Raw genomic sequence first — 21,310 nt, forward strand, 5'->3', positions numbered from 1 at the left:
TTGGTTTGACTCTGAAGATGTTGGAAATCTGAATCTTATAAAAAGTTGCCTTATTAAAGGCTATCACATCTCCTAGGCAGATAGGCTTCCAACCAGCAGGAAAAGATGCATACCACCACTAACATGTACCTCAGTCCATTGCATACTGGCATATTAACAAAGTCCAATTGCATCCTGTTGAAAAGACCACCAGATCTCCCAATGTGACTCAGTGTAACAGCAGTTCATTTTCCTACATTCATTTGCTGACAAATCACACAATGGTAACACAATGCTTCAGTTATCGCTCAAAACGTTAGGTTAAACCAACTATGCCTAAACTATCTCACCATGACATCTCTCCCTATATGCATCTGTCCATGGAAATACCTGCCCATCTAGGGCAACAGACTGTTAGGTAACACTGGTCTCCTGTCTCCTGAAACCCAAATGTCCTCATCTCGTTTTACACAACATGCTTTTATCCAACTTTGCTGTTCCTCTTCAGTAACTTCCTCTTGTAATCTCGTCACTTCCTACCATGTATCAGCAATTGCCATTAAAAGGTTGAAATTGGTTATATCTGTTCCCTCATTTGTGTATTCACAATTGAAAATGTAGACGTTTAGAGCACAATATCAGGCAACTTCGTCAGCAAACCTGTTACCAACAATTATGAAATAATTTCTCTTACAATGGGAAGGACATTTTACAACAGCGACTCATGCTGGCATCTGTAGGGTCTCTTACAGTTTTCTCACATTTTTCCCATTGCAGATGGGGACCCTGAAGAGGTCAAGAAACCCCTCTGAGACAATAACTGTTCTAAATTGTGAACCACACCGAACCCATACTGGCTATCGCAGAATATTGACACTTTTAGCTAGTCTGAAATGCAGTATGCTCTGGTAAGGGCAATCAATTCTGACAGCTACACAGAGAATACTCCTTGGAACAAGGCAGCTTCCACCACTCCCGTAACAGTACAAACCGCATATACAGCTCTCAGGTTTTCATCATTTCCCTGAGACAAGCGCCATCCACAAACAAGGTATTATCAGATTCAGGTATTGGTTCAAAAGAAATGTTGGGACGGGGTTTGGTGCATAGTTCAGTGGCATCGAGACAGTCATGCTCTCCTATTTCTTCAACTTCACAATCAAGTATGGATAATAAAGTGGGAGGATTCAATGTACAGCATCTTTTCAGGGTGTTGTCCCCTGCACCTAAGATAACATTTTCATATCTAGTGATCCTGTTATTCGCCAGGTGCTGGGTATGTGTTTGGCTTAACAAAATCTCCACGAAATGTGGAACACATTCAGTGAAAGGGTGACCCATCACAATGCTTTTGCATCTCTCTATGCTGCAAAAGATTTGAGACACCTGGGAAATGCTGATGCTATTGAATCTAAAGTGACTGAAAAATGAGCCACGGGTCTATGGGTACTTCCATGCTTCTGTGTCACTACTGAGAGCACTCTATCTTCTCGTTTACAACAAGCAAGCAAAAAAAACGTTTGTAGTAGTCTGGCATTCCTGAGGCAGGAGCATGACAGAGGCTTTCTCTCAGCTCTAGGAAGGTGTTCAAGCAAGCATTGTCCTGCAGAACTGGATCAGACGCATCCTTGTGTGTCAGACTCTGTAAAGTTCTTGGCCATTACGGAAAAGTTGGGTATCCACTGACAACAGTAGCCCACCATTCCCAGAAACATCCTAACTTCTTTCTGCGTACGAGGCAGATTCATTTGCATGATTTTTGAGATTTTCTCTTGTGATACCTTTCTCGCACCCTTCACAATACGATGTACTAAGTAAAGAACTTCTGTCATACAGCACTGCAACTTGCTTGGGTTACTTTATATTTATTCTCAGCCAGATGTTTCAGCAGGTCTGTTGTATCAGCTTTACAAGCCTCCGGAGTATTCAGTGATCAGTAGGTCATTGATTTACTGGACTAGGACAAAATTGCCGGGCATGATCAAAGACTCCAGATTCTTTTTCAAGATCTGGTTGAAGTTGGAAGGACTTGCCGTATAACGTTGTGGGACATGGCACCATGTTAAAATATGATTCCCCAGCCGGAAAGCGAACACAAATTCACTGTGTCTCTTAGATCTGAAGGTAAGTGTAGTAACTAGACGGAGTCAGAAGTGAAGAACAGCAAGACTTTATTCCACGAACTCCCACGGGCACGAACACTTGCCTGTGGCTAACCACAACACCGTTATCACCAACTCTCATTCGCCACTACGTCATCGCATTCAGCGCGAGACGCTGAATGTACGCCTCGCGCTCAGGCAGCGCGAGGCAGGTCAAGCCACTACATATCTCCTTTTCTTAGAGAACAGAGAAATAGAGAAAGCAGCGAAGGGGAAAGCAAGAGACAAGGAAGGAAGAAAGAAAGAACAAACGAGAGAGAGAAAGAGAGAGAGAGAGAGAGAGAGAGAGAGAGAGAGAGAGAGAGAGAGAGAGAGAACGAAAAAGAAAGCAAGAGCAGGAGAAACACAACAGTGGCATAAAGAAACGCAGAAAATCATTGGCGGTACCTAACAGGAATATTAACTGTTCTGGTACTCCTCCTGACAGCGGCGTGGCTGGGAGAAGAACTCTGGACATCAAGTTTACCTTGAGAGATCCTATGAGAGACCTCACTTTTCAACATGGGACACTTGACGTCATTGAGCACATTTTTAACTTTCACCACCTTGTTACTATTCCACCAGTCTTTTCCATTGACTCGAACCGCATTTCCACACACTTTATCCACAACCACAATTTCCCCATACTTAGCTTCTCCTTTTCTTACAAAACCAGGTTTCTTAATTCTGATCCTGTCTCCCACCGCCAATTCTCTGATCTTAACACGCTTCCTTTCATCAAAGTACTCTTTTTGTTTGACCTGGACCTCAGCAGACTTGGACCTCACTTTCTCATCCATTTCTTGGGGAGTAGAATTGGATTTATTCCATTTAGACATCCAAGCCGGTCTAAACTCGGTACATGGTTTCCTACCTCTCAGTAGTTCAAAGGGGGACACACCAGTGGAAGAATGAGGAGTGGTTCTATAAAACCACAACATTGTCCTGACACTTTGGGGAACAGCTTTGTGGTGGGCAAGAGCCCACTTGACACAATCACCTATGACTCTATTAAGTCTCTCTACCAAGCCGTTAGTTTGAGGATGATAGAGAGAACTTCGGTGATGAGTAATGGCAGATTCTCTAAGAAACTCTTGTACTTTAGATGATACAAATTGTACTCCGTTGTCTGATATTAAAGTTTGGGGGAACCCTTCTCTCATAAATGTTTCCCTTAAGAAGTCGATGATTTCTTGGGAATCGACCTTAGAGACAAACTTGGCCTCGGGCCACTTTGTGTAATAGTCCACCATGACAATAGCAAATCTGCATTGTTGGGGTAAACTGTGAAAGGGTCCTAGAACATCTATGCCAAGTTTTTCCCAGGGTCCACCCGGGAGGGGAATTGGTGTAAGAGGGGGACTACTAGTGTGAAGACTTTTGTCACTAGACGAACAAACAGTGCACTCTTGCACCATTTCCTCAATATCTCTATCCATTTTAGGCCACCAAAAGTACTCTCTTACTCTACGCTTGGTTAATGTGGCACCTAGGTGCCCATCATGTGCTTTGGTCAGAAGAGTGGATCTGATGTCCACCGGTGGAACAAGTTTTTCTAACCTGAAAACTAGACCATCCTCAATCGAAAGTTCATCACACACCTTGACATAGGGTTGCAAATTAACATCCACATTCCTTTCCCTGGGCCACCCTTGGGAAATATATTTCATCAGTTTTTTTGAAACTTCATCACCAGCCAACGCCTCCCTCCATTTTTGCTGATCAATAGTACAAACGTTATTAAGTTCAACACTTGCTATAATATAATCCTCCTTATCATCAGAACAACATTCATCAATACCGTGTATGTCCTGACTGGTGTTAGCAGGTAAACGTGACAGTGCATCCGCTCTTACATTTTTTCCCCCAGCAATATGTACAATATCAAAGTTGAATTGTAAGAGTTTGGAAGCTAGGCGTGCGATGCGGGGAGTGGCCCCGCGGCTGTTGGTGCACCCTAAAATCGCAACCAATGGTTTGTGGTCCGTTTGAAGAATACATTTTTGTCCCCACAAATAATTTTTAAATTTTTCAATGCCCCACCAACACGCTAGAAGCTCCTTCTCAATGACAGAATAGTGAGTCTCTGCTTCTCTTAGTACTCTGGATGCAAACCCTACAGTGTGTTCCTTTTGGTCAACAATCTGTGTCAAAACAGCGCCCAGTCCATAACTGCTAGCATCAACAGTCAAAGTACACTGGACCCCTTGTACAAATGGCTTCAAGGCCTTGACAGTGCTAAGTTGCTCCTTGAGCCAATCGAAGGCGGTTTTGCATTCATCATCCCACACAAATTCACTTCTGTCTTGGAGCAGCTTGGAAATGGGACGAATCTTTGTAGCATAGTCTTGAATAAAGCGGGCATAAAATTCTGTGAGACCTAACAGTGATTTGACTCCTGCTTTGTCTTTGGGAGCGGAGGCATCAACAATGGCTTGAACCAAACTCGGTTTGGGCGTGACTCCTTCACTTGATATCATGTGACCCAGATAATCCATCTTGTCTTTAGAGAATTCACACTTGTCCCTTTTTAGGACCACCCCATGTTCCTGGAATATAGACAAGATCTTGTTCAGCACTATGTCGTGTTCTTGTTGGTCTTTTGCGAACAGCAGAATGTCATCTTGGAATATGGCCACGTTTTTTATCCCCTTCAGTAAATTGACCATAACTCTCTGAAAGACAGAGGCTGCTGAGGCCAACCCAAAAGGCATTCGACAAAATTGGAACAAACCTGCAGGGGAGTTGAACGCAGTGAAATGGCGTGAATCCTTGTCCAGTTCAATTTGGTGATATGCCGAGGCCAGATCTAATTTGGTGAAGACCTTGGCACCTTCGACTACACCCAGCATTTCTGATATATTCGGTAGAGGATGCGAATCCACCCAGATGACCTTGTTTAGATTGCGCAAATCAATGCAGATTCTGAGATCATTATTTTTCTTCCTTGCCACGACCAATGCTGAAGACCAATCAGACGATTCTATGGGTTCAATAACCCCTCTTTTTTGCATGGACAAAAGTTCTTTTTCCAAGTCTTCTCTGATGCTGAAAGGGATACTCCTTATTTTGTGTTTTACCGGTTCCGCATCACTCTTTATCTTGATCTTGTGTTTGAATCCTTTGATTTTCCCCAATTCGCCTGAAAACACTCTAGGATATTTATTGAGTAGTTCCTCAACATGTGTTTGGTCCCGAACAACCAGAATCTGTTCCTTTGCTCCAGGGCACAGCATCATACTGAACAAACCTTGGTGGAACCATCCCAATATGTCTAATCCATTGACAGCGACGTATACTTTTCCATAAATGTGTCTGTTCTTGAAAATCAAGATGTCCTCAAAGTACCCCATCAGTTCTATACTTCTCCCTTCATAGGATACAGGTTCACGGTCAGGGGGTTGCAGAGGTCTGTTACCCCATTTTTTCCTGAACAAAGATTCACTGATCATTGTGATCCTTGCACCAGAGTCTACAAGCAGTCTCAAACTTTCTTCACCTACTCCAATGATGGCATAGGGATCTATACAGTCATCAGGGTTACCACTTCTTATGTTCCCTTCGCTGACAACTACAACCATGTCCTTGAGTTCACAAAGAGTGTCGTCACTGTCACTACCACTTGCATCCATGGCACATGCTACCTGTTCTTTCTTATATTTTTGGCTTTGGCATACTTTGTCAAAATGTCCCAATTTCCCACATTTGCGACAGGTTGCATTTCTCGCAGGACACGGTCTACCACTTTTCACATGGGAGGGATATCCACATCTGTAACAGATATCAGTCCTTTTGAAAAAATTACTTGGCTGATAATCTTTTTTTCTCTCATACTTTTTAAAACGGACAGGGGTAACAACTTCAACACTTTTACTTTCCAGTTCCTTTATTGAAGATTGTGACGTTTCAATACTTTTCGCTATGCGAATAGATTCATCCAGGGAGGGATTTTCCAAAGATAAGAGCTTTTGTCTTATGGTTTTGTCCAGACATTTTCCTATGAACTGGTCACGAATCAATTGTTCACTGAAATTTTAAAAATCACATTCTGCCACCAACTTCCTCAAAGCAGTAATGTATGTGTCTACATCTTCTTCGGTTTTCTGCACTCTTTTAAAAAATTTATGCCTAGACACCACCACACTGGGTTGCTTATCAAATCTGACTTTTAACTTCTTCACTGTGTCTTTGTATCATCCGTTTCTTCTTCTTCTTTACCCACTACATCAGGTAAATGTTTAAGGGTTTCTCTCCCTTCAAACCCCAGAGAATGAAGTAGTAAAAACGTTTTCCTTTCTGCCCTGAACCTATGTGCTCCTATTGCACCCAGGTAATTTTCAAACGCATCGAACCACTTTCTCCAAGGCACAGGAGGTTCGCCAGGTGTGTCCAGGAAAGGAGGTGGAGGAAGAATAGACTGCATCATGTAAAGTTTTCTTCAAAAGTGCGAATGAGGAAATATATATATATTTATTGTTCCTACTTATAAGTGGTTAACGGTGGCAATCCCAAGAGTGTAAGAAATTACATCAAAGCCAGTATTCTTGATGAGCCACAACATTTGAAACAGCCTCTATTACTCCAACAAGAGAGACTGCGAGAGGAATTATGTGTTTTATCCTTTTTTTTCTTAAGATCGTGCCCACGTAATGTCCTATTTGCCAAGTGCAGAGTGAGTAACCCTTTTTGCCTCAATGCGTTTTTCTTCCCACTAGTAGATACTGCCCAGAACACACCAGTCCAATTTTCCAAGCCCCAGCACTATTCGATGATAAGCCTTGCGCAGCAGACCATATGCACTGAAAGTGACATAAACGAGGCTGCCTCTTTAAGAGCTGGGCGGGGAAGATCGTGTGTCAGAAGGCAGAAAGGGAGGGACAAACAGCGGAGTCTGCGCGCCTAACGCCTGTCGTCACAAGTCTCCTCACCTCAGGCTATCCGAATCGATCACCAGGAGACATCAGGAAACAGACGCTCGCCTTTCAGTGTAAGGCTGTGGCAGTGGATCAATTCCAACCATCACGTGAGGAATGCGCATGGCGTCCGATACTTCAGGTACCTTTGACCGTAGTCTTCTGTGGGTTCTGTGGGAGTCGTACTCGTCGCCACTTCCTCATGTAGTAACTAGACGGAGTCAGAAGTGAAGAACAGCAAGACTTTATTCCACGAACTCCCACGGGCACGAACACTTGCCTGTGGCTAACCACAACACCGTTATCACCAACTCTCATTCGCCACTACGTCATCGCATTCAGCGCGAGACGCTGAATGTACGCCTCGCGCTCAGGCAGCGCGAGGCAGGTCAAGCCACTACAGTAAGTCTTCCACTGTCAACATGGAGACCAGTGAGAAGCTCAAGTTCTGATTTGCTAGCTTAAAAGGAATATCCTTATCATTCGTTTGAAGTTCTATTCCCTTTGGGGTGCAATAGATGATGCAATTCAACTTGCACAGTAAGTCACATCCTAAAAGACACACAGGACTGCAATCACACACCACAAATTGATGATTATCCTCAAATGTCCCTATCTTTATAGGTACTTCTTCAAGAAGGGGTTTCGACAATCGTTTATTTGCAACTCCTACAACTTGGATTGTTGTTCTGAGAAGGGTAGGGTTGGAATCTCTGCTGTTTTCACAGTTGAGTGGGTAGCACCAACATCAATCAGAAAAGTGACATTATGACTATCTACATCAGCAATAACATCTGGTCTACTCTGATCTACCTCTAAGACGGCACCAAGTGTACTGTCTTCCTCCCCCCAGGCACCTTTATAAGGACTGGTTTGGGCCACACTCACTTAGGGATTAGCAAGGGCTGGCGATATAATTATCGCCGCTTTAGCGTCCGTTTTTGGGCGAAAAGCGGCGATAATTATATCGTAGTATCATCAAGGACACGCTGGCGCGTATTTCCTTGATGTAGAGCCCATTTTTTCACAGCCTCGCCTCGCATCTCTAATGAGATGCAAAGAAGGCGTGGCTATGAAAACAACACATGTTAATATCCTGAAGGCAGCTTCGCGATATTAACAAGAAGGTGCAGCGATAAAAAAAATCGCGCTACCTCAGCCTTAACTCAGGAATTTACCGTCTGTTAAATTCCTGACTAAGGCATATTTGTAATGGGTGATGGATTATGCTGATAGGACCACAGGGTCATATCAGCAATGTTATCGCTGTTTTCAATGGAACATCGCTGGAAAACCAGCGATGTTCCATTGAAAACACTGCTATCGCTGAAATATTATCGCCATAGCGCTATGCGTTCTAAATATAGCGTTATCATGGCGATAATATTCAGCGATAGCCGGCGATAATATTTCTGTTGCTATGTACGGCCAGCGATAATTATCGCTGGCCGTTGATAATATGCCCCTTGATGCTTCAAATATAGGAAACTGTTTGCACCAAACCTTCTGGTAGAACATATTCTGATTCCCACTCATGTCTGCATTCTGATTACAGCAGACATTATTAGTAGTTTGCTGTAGCATCAGTGGCTATGGCACTTGCATCATTGGACCTTGTGAACAATTCAAATTTTTGGAGTCTTGGCCTGGGCACATTCTGTGTTTGCATAATGTTACCCTGCGACTGATTCACCCTTCATTCTGTTCTGGATTTGCAGAATTAAAACGACATTCACGCCTCGAATGCCCCAACCTATTGCAATAGTGGCAAGGATTGGATCTCTTAAATGTGGCAACATCTACTCCAGTCTTGGGATCTACAGGAATTCCTCCTCCCTGAAAGCCTCTACTTTGATACATCAGAGTCCCAGCCTGCTGAACACCCTGCAAAGAGTTAATATTCCCTTTATAAGTCTGTCCCTGACCTCTCTAAGTCGCCTTCATCTGTGCCACCATCAACTTCTCCTTCAGCTTTTGTCATTCATTTCAATTTGATCACAACAGTACGTTGTGTATATCCTGATCACTAAATGCAAGTCAATGATTTTTCTGTAAAGCCTTTGTTCGTTCTTAATCAACGTCATGTCTCTGAGCCAATTCAGATAATTTCTCGAGAGCCTATCTGGCTCTTCTTGTGACATCTTTACTCATGAATAGCAGTTCATTCTGTTGGTAAGTATCTATTCAATTAAGCTCCAAACTCCCAGCTATCATTTCATTAAATTCAGTTTTCAACTTAACAATCTATTAGATCCACTTTAACAGCTGATTTTATCATTCTCTGACTCACCTCTGTACTTCGATTCCCATTGAGACGCTCCTACATTATCTCAAATCAAGATTACACTTCTTCACATGTGAGGACATATCTTAGAAGGTATGCCTCTATGCTGTCTAGTTCTATTTCTAGAACAGGGAAGCTATCTTAAGTATATGTACTGGGCACTGCTCATTACGAGTCCCAAACTCTATGATGGCTTCACTAAAAACTATGGCGTTTCAAAGTCCCTGTCTCCTTTGATATCAGATCCTGGCGTCCACCAGACCTGGTTGATGTCACCCCCTGTTCTGAGGCTTATTTGGCACCAGGACAGGTGGGGAATTAGCTATGTTAGGATACACAGTGCACTACCAGGCTAGTCACACCCCTAAGGTGCACTGCCTGATGTGCCCCATGAAAGAAGGGTTCCACCATTTTGATTTTGGTGGAAATATGAATTCTGGACAGGGTTATGCCCACTTCCAATAGAAAGTGTTCATGTAGGGGGTTAGTGACTCCAAGGCTAAATATCTCATTGGCTACTACCCTTCACTCCTCTAAACACCCCTAAATTGAGTATTTAGATGGTCCCTTGAAACCAGGAACCCAGATTCCCCTGACTGAAGAAAGACGAGGACAAAAAGCTCAGAAGAAGCAAGAACTGCAGACCGCTGGTGGACTTTTGGCGCTAAACCATGCCTGCTTACCTGCTCCTGTCCCGACAATTGCAATACCCTGACTTGTCCTGTAGCTGTGCATTCTCCAAAAGCACTTGCCAAGCCATCAGCATCGCTCTTGAAGTGGAGGAGCCACTTACCTGCAGGCCCCAAACTCAATATCCGGTTCCCCAATATGCTATTCACTGGGTCCACTGACAAAGCAGCCACCAATGAAGATGTCAACGTGCTCCTAGAGGTCAGAACCATCTCTCCACCAAGTGAGAGATGTCAGGACCAACTGGAGCCACCCTGCACCAATACTCATGGTACCGGACCCCTTGCAGCAACAAAGGTTTGCTTAAGTCCACTCCAAACACCAATACCGCAGAGACGGATGAGGGACATCAGCATCATAGAGGCCAGCACTGACAGTGGCCCAACTGTCCTGATTTGTCTGCCATTGCAGGTCTAACCAAGAACCGTTGGTGCCTTTCATTCATGGGCACCAGTCGACCATAACCCTCTGCACCCAAGCTCCCTGGCCCAGGTCCACGACAACCAACAATGCTCCCCTGCTCCCAGGACCTCCATGTGCCAAGCCCACCCCCCTGTTGTGAGCTCACAGACTTGTACCCAAGTCCTACTCTGCAGCCTGTTTATAGGTGGCCCCCTCTTCTCCTACAGTGTAGTGCCCAAGACTACCAACCCAACCATCACCTCTGCGCCAGGACACTCCAGGGCAGGTAAACTCAAACTGCTGGTGGTTCTTCAGACCACGGCCCCCTAGCACTTTAAGCCCTAAAAGGGACCCCTGAGAAGTGTTTGAAAATAACTGTATGCAGTATATGCCTTTTCCCCCATAGGTAAGCATTTGTCAGCTCGATGATTCCTCGGGAACGGTTTGATGCCAAAAAGGCATCCACCTCTCGATAGTCGCAACCCTGAATGCTATAATAGCACAGGTGAGTGAGATGATCAAGCGGGGGAAGGAAAGGAAGGGGACAGCAGAGAGGGAGATCTGTAAGGCAAAACAATATTGGTAAGCACAAGTTTACACTATGTGTCTATATGACTACCTAATGTACCTTTTCGCACCTGTAAAGTAAACAAATTTCCTCATTCCCAGGAAAGGAATTAAAAAACACCTTATCACTAGGTCAGAAAGGTATGGGGTTGCGCCAGGAAAGGGTTCAAAACAAAAGGGACTTCAATTATCTTTGTTACACACAAGCATCGGGTCACACTCCTAACATAGTTCACATATATGGTACACATACAATATAGAGCCATACACACCAGCATATATGACAGGGTCCGCTTCACAGGGGAAGAGCAGAAGGCCACCTCTTGAACCCCCTGTTAGACTACACAAACAACAATCACCCAAAAAACTCCTTTTGGTTGTACTGCAATAGTAGTTGTGTAACCTGCCACAAAGAAATGCGCAATCCAGTAATATGTAGTATCTTGAACAGTTTCCTAATCACCTTATGTACCCAACTGATGCTCTTTGATCTGCATCCTTCAAACGAATAAAGAATATCAAGTTATTGAAGTTGTTTGACACTCCAATTGTTATGGCAGGTAATAAGGTAAATATATATAGTCTCGTTATTATCTCCAATTTCAGGGCTTAATTGATTGGCAAATGACGGCAGCATTCCGACTTTGTTGGTGCAAGTGCACCCTTCCCGTTACCAGTGACAGCTAGCAGGAAAAGGCAGCGCGATGCGTTGAACCGACGAGGAATAATCAGGCCTGATTCCGGCACCGGAGGCTCCTTTATGCTCACCTCCTCTTCCGGTTTGCGGGTTTTCTTCCCGAAGGCAAACGTGGATACTTCTGCTTTGCCTCATGGGAATTGTAGTCTGTTTGCCCTGCCGACAGCGCCCGACTCATGCTGGAAGCCGGAATGGGTTTCTGGACACTCCCTGCCTGCCCACCACCCCTCCAACCAGAACCAGGCCCTGCCAAACTTCACCCAGAAGGTTTCTCACTGTGAGAGGAGTGACTACGCTGTGTTTTGTGGTAAGTGGGTTAAGTGTATGTATGACAGCACATCCCTCCAACGAAGGGCGCCTAGCTGGCTGGGGGTTTTCAGGGTTTTTTCTATGGAATGCAGATGTCAAACGTGGGGCGTGTATGTTTGCTGCAGGTTTCCAAGAGTGTTCATCAGGACCATAATCCTTCCAGGCTATGAGATAGCACAATGATCCATTCCTTCTTTTCGAGTCCAAAATAGATTTTACTTCATACTGTGGTTCTTTGTAGATCAAGATCTGTGATGGCTGTTTTTTCACTGGCTGAAAAGAAGGTTTCAATAGAGAAATATGGGATACCGGATGTATCCTCATATTCGAAGGTAGTGCCAACTTAACTGCTACAGGATTGATACATCACACTATTTTGTAGGGGGCTATAAACCGTGGATTGAAGATGCTGTATCTTTTAAAACGTATGTTTTTCGTTGACAGCCATACATAATCCCCTTTTTTATATACCGGACCAGGGCGTCTGCGTTTATCCACATACTTCTTGTATTGCTCCTTGGCCTCCAGTAAATGTTATTGAGCAGCCAGGAATGTTTGCTGTATCTTTTTGGTGCTTACCTTTAGTTCAGGAATCTTTTCCGTGTTTCCCGGTTGAACCAAGGGACTGAACCTAGGGTGTAATCCATAGGTGCAATAAAACACAGCCATTTTGATAGAACTGTGATGGGCACTATTGTATGCTACCTCCGCCAGCCATAACAAGTCCACCCAAGCATCTTTGGTGTTGTCGATGTACCAACGAGGGTATTATTTTATGGTTTGGTTTATGTGCTCCGTTTGGCCATCTGTCTGAGGGTGAAAGGCCGTCGACAAGTTAGCAGAGATTTGGAGGGTTTTACACCATGTCTTCCAGAATTGGCTGATGAATTGCGAATCCCTGTCAGATACAATGACTGTTGGCAAACCATGCAAATGCACTATATTCGTGAGTAACAACTGATCCAACTGAGCAGAGGATGGAACCGCGGAACATGCTAAGAAATGCCCCATCTGGTGAGGCTGTCTACAACCACTAGTATCGCAGTACATCCTTGGTCTTTAGGTAGGCCTACAATAAAATCTGGAGAGATATGATCCCAGGGTTTTTTAGGGGTAGGTAAGTGATGGAGCAACCCCAGTGTTTTACCATGATCCGTTTTGGCTTGGTTACCTACTTCACAATCCTTAACCTGTTTCTGTATGTCTTTTCAAACGGTAGGCCACAAAAACCGGCGTAGAACCTTCTCCAATGTCTTATCCATTCTGGTGTGACCTGCGCAGGGATTCTCGTGACACCACTGGAATACTTCCTTCTGCAACTTAGGGCAAGATATCTGTCAGCTTAATGATTCCTCTGGACGGTTCGATGCCAAAAAGGGGTCTACCTCTCGATAGTCCCAACCCTGAATGCTATAATAGCACAGGTGAGCGGGAAGATCAAGCGTGGGAAAGAAAGGAAGGGGACAGCAGGGAGGGAGATCTGTAAGGCAAAACAATTTTGGTAAGTTCAAGTTTACATCATGTGTCTATATGACTACCTAATGTGCCTTTCGTACCTGTAAAGTAAACAAATTTCCTTGTTCCCAGGAAAGGAATGTAGAAACAATCTTATCACTATATCAGCAAGGAATAGGGTTGCGCTAGGAAAGGGTTCGCAACAGAAGGGTCTTCAATTGTCTTTGTTACACACAAGAATCGGGTCGCACTCCTAACACAGTTCTCATATAATATAGAGCCATACACATCAGCTTATATGACAGGGTCCGCCTCACAGGGGAAGAGCAGAAGGCCGTCTCTTGAACCCCCTGTTAGATTACACAGACAACAATCACCCAAAAAACTCCTTTTGGTTGTACTGCAATATTAGTTGTGTAACCTGCCACAAAGAAATGCGCAATCCAGTAATATGTAGTATCTTGAACAGTTTCCTAATCACCTTATGTACCCAACTGATGCTCTTAGGCCTGTATCCTCCAAACGAATAAATAATATCAAGTTATTGAAGTTTTTGACACTCCAATTCTTCTGGCAGGTAATACGGTAAATATAGATAGTCTCGTTATTATCTCCAATTTCAGGGTTAAATTGATTGGCAAATGACAGCAGTGTTCCGACATTGTTGGTGCAAGTGCATCCTTACCATTACCAGTACCAGTTAGCAGGAAAAGGCAGCGCGACAGACTGCACCGACGACAAATAATCAGCCCTGATTTCGGCACCGGAGGCTACTTTATGCTCACCTCCTCTTCCGGTTCGCGGGTTTTCTTTCTGAGGGCAAACGCGGATACTTCCGCTTTGCCTCATGGGAATTGTAGTCCGTTTGACCTGCCGACAGTGCGCGACTCGCGCTGGAAGCCGGAATGGTTCTCTGGACCCACTGTGCCTGCCCACCAACCCTCCAACCAGGACCAGGCCCTGCCTGACTCCCCAAAAAGGGTTCTCACTGCGAGAGGAGTGACTAAGCTGTGTGTTAAGGTAAGTGGGCTAAGCGTGTGTACGACAGCATTACTGCGTAAAAACACATTTGAGGGAACATTTTACTTACCTGTAATGATTACTAATATGAAAAGTACATACCCAATTACAAAGTTCTTGTTGTTAAAATAAATATTAAAATACTTGGTATTTTTCTAAATTGGTCTCGAGTTTCTTCTTGAGTGTGTGTCTCATTTATTGACTCTATGAGGCTTATTTACAAAAACAGACACATCATCATGGATTCATCAGATTTCTTGCGACTGCAGCAAATGCTCGCATAACACCATGGATGCTCTAAATTTGCAAGACAGTGCTCCATGGCACAAGGATTTACGGATGCTTCAGAAATTCTGACTCATCTTTTGGCACTAAAGTGACGCATTGCTCGAGTTGGTTGCAGACTAATGCAACTCCAGCGATGCTTCAGAACACAGAGGTGAGTCCCATGTTAAAAGCCCTGTGTCAATCCTTATGCCTGGTTTGAAAAGGTGTAGGGATTTTAAAGCAGACAAGTCATAGAGTGATGCAGTGAAAAATTGTAAATTTCACTGCATAAGTTCAACGTGGCTTTTAACATGGGAACCAACTAGCCTGCATACATTATACGTGGCGCAGGTATAATGTGACATAGGCCTGTACAAACTGACCCATTGGGCCCAGTGCAAAAGTTTGCAAATATGGAGCAGTGTGGTGCACTGATTGCGCCACCACTGCATAAAAAAAAATGTTGCAGTGGCGGGGCTAGCTCCATGTAAATATGCCACTACGTGTGTTCAAAAAATGCATTAACACTGCCCTTTGATAAACCTAACCTTCTCACCCACACTACCACAAAAGAGAGCATTTAGGATTACTAATTTAAGCCCTGTAAACCAATAAGTGTCATCTGGACTTTCTGCATAGTTTACCTCATTTTGGTATACTACATAAAAAGTCTGCTTCCTGCAATTTCCCTGATATTAAAGCAAACATTGCCCGCAGCAAGCTCAAATCCCTGCAGTCGTTCATACCTTGCAAAACACTTGTACAATACACAAATGAGATAGTTATTTCAGCTATCTAATTTACTAATCAATGCTACTTTTATTTAGCTGTCACGCAAGTTTGACACAGGTGCCTCAGTGCAACCCTATCAAATAGTATCCTGTATGGCATTTGTGCTTGAGGTATCCTGTAGAGCACAATTGTCTTCATGCAGATGGACCTCCCAAGGATAACTTCTGTAACAAGTGTGCTTTGCGTGATTGTTACTCATAATAGTTGAAAAATCACTCAATGACACTCACACAAACTTTAGCCTGCTATTTATGTTAGTATTTCACACAACTCCAGGTTGTCCTACTTTGTGTGACTTTTAATGGGAATGGGCTTGCACTGTCTCCTATGGATGCTCGCACATTTCTGACTGTGTAACATGTACTATGCATCCATCATTTGGGTAGTTGAGCTACAGAATGCAATGCCAATTAGCACTGCACTCCTAAATACTTTTAACACAAAACACATTTTCACACAAAAGTTTATCAACGCTATTGTTTATTTTGATTTGCGTCACGCAAGTGCCCCCGCCAAATTAATAAATCTGGGTCCTGCATTAGAAGGTGTAACACATATGCAATGTTTGTTTATTGTTTGTGACACTAATGATTAACATCAGACTCAGATATCACCGTAAGGCAGATACAACAACAGAAATATCATATGAGGGACACAGAAATGGAAGGAATTACTGTGGAAATCACCAGGAGCACAAATAAATATACAAACAAATGTAGAAGGATTGGAGCCTTAGGCAAAGGCTTGAAGAAGCCTCATGTTTTGTTTGCCCATGTTGATGGTTGGAGAAACCATCATCGAGAACCCTTAGGGGCATATTATCAAGCACAGCATTAAAATTATTGCCGCTTTAGCGGCAGAAAACTGCAGCTAAAGCGGCGATAATGGGCTTGATAATATGCCGCAGAGAATTCCAATAGAAGCCCATGTTGACACCAGAACATGGGCTTCTATGGGGATTCTCAAGGGCATAGTATCAAGCCCATTATCGCCGCTTTAGCAGCAGTTTTCTGCCGCTAAAACGGCGATAATTTTAACGCCATTTCTTGATAATATGCCCACTGGAAGGTTTCAGGGGAGTAGACTGCCTGGTTCCCACAGACCACCCATGCTTATCAGAAGCCGAAAAGTAGAGCAGTGAGAAACATACATTACAAGACTGCACAAACTTCAGCAACCTTCATACAGAAGTCAATAATGCTGGTGTAATTTGGTCCTGTGTGCTCTCAGTTGGCATCTCACCATTGCTAGTTTAAGATGCATGGGTTTTGTGGGATTATGCCCATCCGTGCGCTCTAGAGCTTTTATTTCTGCTGTGAAACTTTGTTCCTCTAATCCTACTTCTCTTGCTTTATCTATCTCGATTGCGATATTGGCACCTCACATAGTTGCATTAAAGGCGACTCACAGTAAATTTTTAGATGTTGCCTGCTCCGTATTGTGGGTGAAGTAATCTGAAATAGCAGTGGTTATGGTCTGTCTATTTACCGAGTCTCTTAGTATATGAGGGTAAAAGCAACAGTGAGGGGAACTTTTGATGGAGGGTTGAACATCACTCCATGTGAGAGCGTGGTGTGCACAATCAGAAGTTGATATATTTGACATTGTGGCTGATTGTATAGTGGGTAGTAAAGATTGTATATGTAGGACATAGTTTATGTGGGAGTATTAGGAGTGAACATGAGAGAAATAGTAGCAGTCATTGTCATCTGGGTGTAGATTATGCCAGGAATCAATAGGTCCAGTTCTGCTATTTACTTTTTTATGAGGGCTGACATTGCTCTTGTACCTTGGTACACATTGGCTTTTCTAGCCTACACCGGATCCCAGGCTAAGTTGAAATCACACCCTACTATAATATTTCTACTGGCATCATGGAGCTGAGTGGATAATGTGCATTGCATAACTTGGTCTTGTGCTGTAGTAGTGGTGTAAAAATTAAATTGTGAAAGGGTTGCTGACCCTTTTGTGAGCCCAGTTTAAGATAGCGGCATGTTTGTCTTGGGTGATGTGCAACGGCTTCTGACCAAGGTGCGATCCTCCTTGCTTGCTTCCAGGTTCACCTGAGCGAGTTTCCAGAAGTGGGCTGTTGTAAGGGTACTCTTACAAGAGCTCAAAGTGGTGGTGGAGGTGTTATCTAACAGCAAGAGGATGAGCTGGGTGTTGTCGGCGTTGGAGATGACGTTGAGTCTGTGCGATCTGAAGGGGGTTCATGTACGTGTTGAAGAGGTTGAGGCTGAGGGGCTATCCTTGGGGGATGGTGCAGATGTTCATCTTGGGTTCCGTGTTGAACTGTTGGAGATGGATTTATGGGTTCTTCCGTTGAGGTATGAGGCCATACATTTGAGGGCATTTCTTTAAGTTAATGTTTAATGTTGAAAAGCAATATATATTTGCAGCATTTGGTGAAATGTTGGTCTGCTATATTTGCTTAGTGTATTGACAAAGGTATACATAGATGCGAGGAAAGCTTATTCTTACTCTTTTGACAAAATTTACTATTTTTGGCTATTTACAAGTGTAAAGTTACTGAAAGTGTAAACTTACATGACTCCACCCCAGATAGAGGGATGGACAATAATTAACAAGTGTAAAATTGCTACTGCCAGAAAGGAGCAATAATCCAGCACCACAGATGGCTATAGAACATAGTAGACACTGGACTTAAAAAAGAACACCATAGAAACGAACGATAAACCAAATTAATTTATTTTGACTTAAAGTGAGTGTTAAAAATATATATATTGTAAGAAGTAAATATTTAATAATAAGATATTTTAATAACCCTTCTTGTTTAAAAATAAATGTTTTTGAAAACTACATTTCAATTACGATAAATGTATTTTAAGCACAACTTTTTGAAATTTGTATTACAGATATTTTAGTTTGGTTGGAATTTTTGGTAATGAATTTTTATTTAATTTCACATATTTGAAAAATAAGTTAAGTTAAAGTTATTACTAGATACCCTTCACATATAGGCAGCGGCCTCTTCCATAGGGCGAAGATCTCAGTATGATGAAGTATAGGGTAAATTGTAAAAGATTATAATTTTTTTATAAAATAATTTTAAAACAAATATACTTATGTAAAATATTAATGTTAAATATATTTAATACATTTATTTTAACTAGAATATTCTACACCCTTTAAGGCACTATTAACGTATTTGAATTTAAAGTTTCATTAGTAGGACTATATTAAATCATATTCAAAAGTTTTGTATCCTTGAGTTTAAGTTATAGAAATAAATTTTCAACTACAGTAAAACATATGATTTTATTACTTATTGCAAAGGTGTTAAAATTGGTGCATAGACTTAATGAAAGTAATTTACTTTTATTTCAAACCAATTTAATTTTTTACTTAATTTTACTATGTTAAATTAAAATAAAACATATTTTTTTTAGGTAATTGTCTAACACTAAATCAAAATAAACATTTACTTATATTTTAACTACTTTAAATATTGTATTTTCCCCTACTGCCATCATTTTCTAAGGGAGGGTGTTATAGTGCCTGTGCGTGGCCATGGCGGGTGCTGTGCTTACTCCAGCTCTGAGTTGAAGTACATTTACAGCAGTTTGAGTCTTTTTTGGCTGTAGTAACTATAGAAGTGCGGTTTATGAATGGTAATGGGAGAAAATATGATGATCCATCGCATGCCAACACAACACATGCCAATACAACGCGGTTTTAACAACGCAAGTGTTGTTACAAGGCGTTACCATTACATTGCAAGCTTTTACCATGCATATGCCTTTACCACGCTTGCCATTCCAATGTAAAGGCATGCATGGTAAAGGCATAGACTAGGTAAACGTGGTTAGGGTAAGTAAATGTGTGTGTATATATCTCTCTCTCTATATGTATATATATATATTCACTGAAAAAACCATAGGTTTCACACATGTTAAAGTTAGCGGAAATTTTACTGATAAAAAACCAATGAAATTCCCCCGTTATAGTTAGTGCAGGCAACTATAACTCACGCGACCGCAATATTCTGCTGATGCTAATACTGTATTTAGACACTTATTTGCCCATGTCTTCTTCCATACATTTTTAGCTATACATATATTACAAATATTTTGTTTTCATAAAGACACATATGTCATCAGCAGAAGATTGCGGTCGCGTGAGTTATAGTTGCCTGCACTAACTATAACGGGGGAATTTCATTGGTTTTTTATCAGTAAAATTTCCGCTAACTATAACATGTGTGAAACCTATGGTTTTTTCAGTGAATTTGCAAGGTTTTTTAAATGCTAATTCCTAACTATAACGTGTGTGAAACCTATGGTTTTTTCAGTGAATTTGTACGGTTTTTTAAATGCTAAGTTACTTTACGCCATTCGTGGCGTGTGCGCCCACTTAACGCAGTTCGTTCCGTGCGCGCACGGTGCGCTTCGCGCACCGTGCGCGCACAGTGAGCACGCGGTGCGCTTCGCGCACCGCGCGCCCACTTTACACAGTTAGTGCCGTGCACGCACGGTGGGCACACGGTGCGCTACGCGCACCGCATGCCCATGTTACGCTAGATGGGCCATGTACGCATGATGCGCTTCACGCACCGTGCGCACATGGAGGACATATGATGCACTTCGTTTTGAAAGGTAATATTTTAATTTTTCGTATATGTTATAAGCCATGCACAAATGGTGCCCTTCGGGCACCATTTGCACACGGGGTGGAGAGAGTGTGGATAATTTTTTTTTTTATTATTTTTTTAAAAAATATTTTAGTTTAAGTTATCGTTAATAAGCCATGCACAATTGGTGCACTTCGGGCACCAATTGCACACGGGGTGGGGAGAGTGTGGATATTTTTTTTTTTTTTATAATTTTTTACCGTACGCGTACGGTAAGCGTAATCGGCGAAATTAGCGAAAAAATAAAAATTCCGTTTTTGGCCTTGGGGGATCTTTGGGGACTCCCTCAACATTGCTATGTGTGTGGGAGCTGTCTAAACAGCCCCTTTACATGTTTTTGTGCTTTATATTTTAAACATCACTCTCAGTGCGAGAGAGAAAATGGCGGCCGCCGCTTCCTGGTTTCGGCCGATTCGAATGTTTACTAAGATCTAAGAGCCAATCAGAATCGCGCTCGCGCACGCCACCGTACGCGTACGGTCAGCGTACCGTAAGCGCACCGTAAGCTGGCTCAGATATATATATTGATTTAAAGGCTATTTTCTCAGAATCTACTGAACAGATTTACACCAAACCTACAAAAGGCACTTACTTGACCTGAGGACTACCTCTCTGCCAAATTTCTAGTAATTCTGTTCAGCCGTTCGGGCTGTAGCCCTGTCTAAAGGTCCTATGGAAAAATGCATGGGAAAAACGCGTTTTGGGACCCCCCTTTTATCTCAGCCCCCGCTTGACGAATCCCCCCGAGACTTTCAGGGTAGGAGCGGAGCGTAGCGCCCCACCTATTTTGAAAAATTCGCGAGGATTCGTCGACCGGCGCCAAAGTTATTCAAAATAGAATGTTGCAGATTTCCTATGGAAACGTGGTCCTAACTATAACTACCTACTGGCAACCGCCAGTAGGTAATATATATATATATATATATATATATATACCTCCAAATATGACCCACTTCCTGACACCTCAGGGCGCTCTAGGGCGGTGCGAACAACCATACGGCAGGGTCAAGCCGTTTTAAATTATCACATTCCTTCCAAAGGAAACATCCATTCGCATTCGCAGATGTGAATAAAAATTCCAATTCATTAAGTCTGCTTAGTCCATATTTATTTGACAGCGCGCCAGCACACCCAAAGCATTTC

The sequence above is a fragment of the Triturus cristatus genome, chromosome 4_2 (genome assembly GCF_964204655.1).
Source record: "Triturus cristatus chromosome 4_2, aTriCri1.1, whole genome shotgun sequence".
NCBI lineage: Eukaryota > Metazoa > Chordata > Amphibia > Caudata > Salamandridae > Triturus > Triturus cristatus.